Below are 4,039 nucleotides of genomic sequence, written 5' to 3'. Positions count from 1 at the left end.
TGAAGAGTCTCGAGCGATTATCGCCCTGAAGACGTTGAGTGTACTTCGCAACTTTCATTTTTATAAAGAACGAAGGGGCAAAGTCACTGGCTGGAGCAATTTAAAGCTAAGTTTTTTACGTTTTAATTGAATATTTATTGAAATAAGCATAATTTGTAATGTTTTGCAAGGCAACAGTATCTTAACTAACATTAGTGATGTAATTTAGACGACCAGCAACTGTTACCTCCACACTAAAAAATGCTGGGTTATTTAATCTACCCAACCGCTGGGTTATGAAATGGTTTACCCATTATGGGTTATTTATATCAATATTTGGGTTATATTTATTTATTTGGGTTATTTTGTGCAACTCATGCGTTGAGTTAAAATCCATCAACCCAACATACATCGGTTGACCCAGCACGTGGGTTGTTTGTGCTTCGAACGTCATCACATCGTCACGGGAGTCAAGAGTCCACACACCGAGTGCTCGTCACAGCAGAAAGCCTGACTGATCATCCAGCGAGGCAAATGAATAATAAAAGGTTTGTGTAACTTATAATACATGTCTGATTCAGATTGTCTGTGTTGCGTTACCTATTAATGTAGTATATTTATATTGTCGAGGCTTTGGTTTGGCTAACAACGTAGCTAACGTTAGCCATTTAGCCGTTATCATGGATCGCCTAACGTTACAGCTTATCCGTTTGCTCTGAATTATATTAATGAATTAATGAAACAAGGTCATAATGCCCATGGGCATGTTTATTGAGTTCACCAGTCTAATTTGCCAGCTAGTTTCAAGCTAGCCAGGTGATTCGGCAGTTACCTAGTTTACTAGCCAACATGCTGTCAGTTAGTTGCTTTGCTAGCTATATTATTTTAACTGGCTATAAATGAGCGCGCTTTTTTACTTAAGAAATATATAATAAAAAGTTCGGGAACCACTGCTGTACAAATATTCTTGTGAAGTAAAAACATAGACAATTTACATGCATGCAATTTGTCATATGAATTGTATAAGGAGAGATTGTTTTCTCTATATTTTGTGATGCTAAATAAAATGGCTGTTATCTTCACATTGGATTACATTTTGCTGCTAGTCTGCATTGCTTTTGCATAGTGAAATCTGAATAGTTAATACAATAGCAATTGTTTTTTTGCTTAAGCTCTTTTTGTGTTTGTTTCAGATCAATGGACAGCTTTGTCATTAACACTTTGACAGAGTGGCAGCTGACAGACCTTGTCGACAAATTTAAAGGTAAGAAATATTTGTTTTCCCATCAACAGCATATCAAGTCTGCATTGCTACTCAAGTCCTTTTCAGACATTAATTCTGAGGATATTAATATGGGGACGCATTATTAATAACCTTTTATTATTGTGCCACATTGAATTGGTTTTAAAAATGTGTTTTCCATTTTATAGATTGCACAGGACAGTCTTGTCCTGCAAGGGGATGCTGCATCAAAATTGTTTGAAACTTGGCTACCCATTTATGCTGAGAAGATCCTGTGCCTGGCACCTGGATGGATAAACACCAGGTAATATATTCTTGTATGAAGATCTTGTAAATTCAGGGTTTTCCCTGGCTTCTTAGGGGCTTGACCAAAAACTGCAATTTCACATCATTTTGGCCACTATCATTATCAGAATCAGAACTATAGCTAACTAAAAAGTATAAATTTACTTTCGATGTATTTGTACACCTGTATTTGCACAATTCACAGCCTTCTCGAACATGAGCTCTGAGAATAGTGAGTGATATCATAATAGGAATAGAGTTAAATAAATCTGTCAGCCTCTTTATGCTAATTGTGTACAAAAAAGTCCAAGTTTTTTACAACAGAGTCAACACAGCAGTACCGATGTAACTAATAGCACTAATTTTTTTGTTAATTTCGCGGGCAAAAATCCTTAATTTTGCGGCACGTTTTCTGTAAAAATGCGATGGAATATGCATTATATTTATGCAATTTTATGTGATGAAGCCACACAATTTATGCGGAGAAAATGCGGCGCATTTGAAAAAATATTCAAATTTGACCTTGCATTACAAGATCGCCATTATCCTAAAGACTGGTGACGGTAAGAAAAAATGCAAGCAAAACAAGCCATGATCACGTTTACTGCCAAAGAAATGCAATGACTGTACTCCGGTGCTCTTTTAAATACTTAAATCTCTGCTGCCGTCCGGCCCACTGATGGGAGGATTAACTACACTACAAACTAACCAGCTGCAGGGCGCGAATTAACCGCACATAACAGTTATCATGGGTTTTATTTTAGTTGGATATTGAATGACAAAATCAGAGGTATTCCATGCCACATCGTATTGACACCTATGTCTTCCTACAGATGGTGTTGGGGATCTCGCCCTGAGGCAGCTGCCAACCTTGCTTCCACCTACAACTTACAAAGTTGGCCGTGGCCGCAGTGTGAAAGTGGTTCGCCACACCATTCAGGAATGCAGCTTGGCCTTCATCGACCGTAAGCCTGTAAGTCCTCAAGCACATCTAAATGGGAAACTTTATTTATTTTATCAACATATCTGAGCTTAAGAATGTGTGCAAGCACACATGCATATCCAGGTTTGTTTTACTATACTTTTGTGGACAGTCATCAAATAAAGCCTGACAGTATTCGGAAAATAGCCATTCTACAAGCTTACAACACAAGCATCCTGTGCTTCTAGAACACCTCAGCAGTGCCACAGGCTAATTACCTCTGATGCAGTAATTTGTTCTAAAACAGGCACCAACAAAGGTATTGAGTGCAGAAATCAACATATTTATCAGAAGGTTGACACTTTTGTATTTTAACCCATTTGGACCTGACTCTGTAAGGTTGACTAAAGAAGTCTTCTAAATCTACAAACCATTTGCGGCCCACCTATCTGACCACCTAACTCGGCTGCCTATCGGCCAGATAGGAGAGTCAGATTTTCTGATCATGTTTATTGTAATGATAGATCATCAGTAGATTTATGGCTTTTTAGGACAATTGAGAACATATGATACAGTTCAACATTTTGAATTAGAGATGCACTGAATCTTTTCCAAATTGTCAAGCTAACTAGACTTTATAATAAAACAATAATTTCTGTAGTGAGGACCAGGAAAATGGTCCTCACAATGTCTATATTAGAATTATTCTATAGTAGTCTGTAGACATTTGGTCCTGAATCTTTTGAATCTTTTCCAAATTGTCAAGCTAACTAGACTTTATAATAAAACAATAATTTCTGTAGTGAGGACCAGGAAAATGGTCCTCACAATGTCTATATTAGAATTCTTCTATAGTAGTCTGTAGACATTTGGTCCTTACTCACTCGCACTCTCTCACTTGCTCTCTTGTATTATTTCTTTTTTAGCCAGGAATAAACATGGTGGAGTAGCTCAATGAGGCCAAGGCATTCAAACCATACCCCCCACATCCTGACGCTGGGAAATGATCAGAGGGCATTTCAGAATTTGTTCAAGACAGTTGACTGTTGGCATGTTGAATGTTCAGCCAGTTCATTCATAATTGTTGTTTTGCTATGAATGTTTTCCTATCTAGTGATATTAACTGCACCAGTTACACTATTGTTGATATTAATGAATGTAATACAATAAAAAAATTCTGAGATTCCATTGTTGTTTTGCTTCTGTATTTTTTTATTGCATAATATATGCATACATATAGCATGTATTCTGTTCTAGGTTTGTAGTTTAACAGTTTTATAGCTATGGGTAGTCTATTGCAATTTATTTTCTTAAATTGTACTGTAATGTGTTAGCATTATCTGGCATATGGGTTAATTTAACCCAGCATTTGGGTACACTATATAACAAATCTGTAGTTGTATCAACCCAGAATTGTATTTAATTTGCCCCAGCGTTTGGGTAGAATATTTAACTCATCTGTTGGGTTAAAAATGACCAACCCATCTTGCTGGGTCAAATTAACTACTGTTGGTCTGGTGCAATAGTGACCCAGCGGTTTGGTTATAAAATAACCCAAGTTGGGTTATTTTTAACCCATCATTTTTTAGTGTGTCAGATCACCATTACAG

At 36.9% G+C, this 4,039-nt stretch overlaps 1 long non-coding RNA gene across 1 annotated transcript; it reads left to right on the top strand.

Moving 5' to 3' along the window:
* Positions 1–301: 301 nt before the first annotated feature.
* LOC130428846 (uncharacterized) lies at positions 302–3,617 on the top strand. Its single transcript, XR_008907500.1, has 5 exons — positions 302–527; positions 1,173–1,243; positions 1,411–1,526; positions 2,341–2,480; positions 3,356–3,617. It is a non-coding gene; the product is annotated as an uncharacterized LOC130428846 (long non-coding RNA).
* Positions 3,618–4,039: the final 422 nt, after the last annotated feature.

The sequence above is a fragment of the Triplophysa dalaica genome, chromosome 9, assembly GCF_015846415.1.
Source record: "Triplophysa dalaica isolate WHDGS20190420 chromosome 9, ASM1584641v1, whole genome shotgun sequence".
NCBI lineage: Eukaryota > Metazoa > Chordata > Actinopteri > Cypriniformes > Nemacheilidae > Triplophysa > Triplophysa dalaica.
Note: the sequence above shows the minus strand (reverse complement) of the source record. Positions and strands in the feature narration are given on the sequence as shown.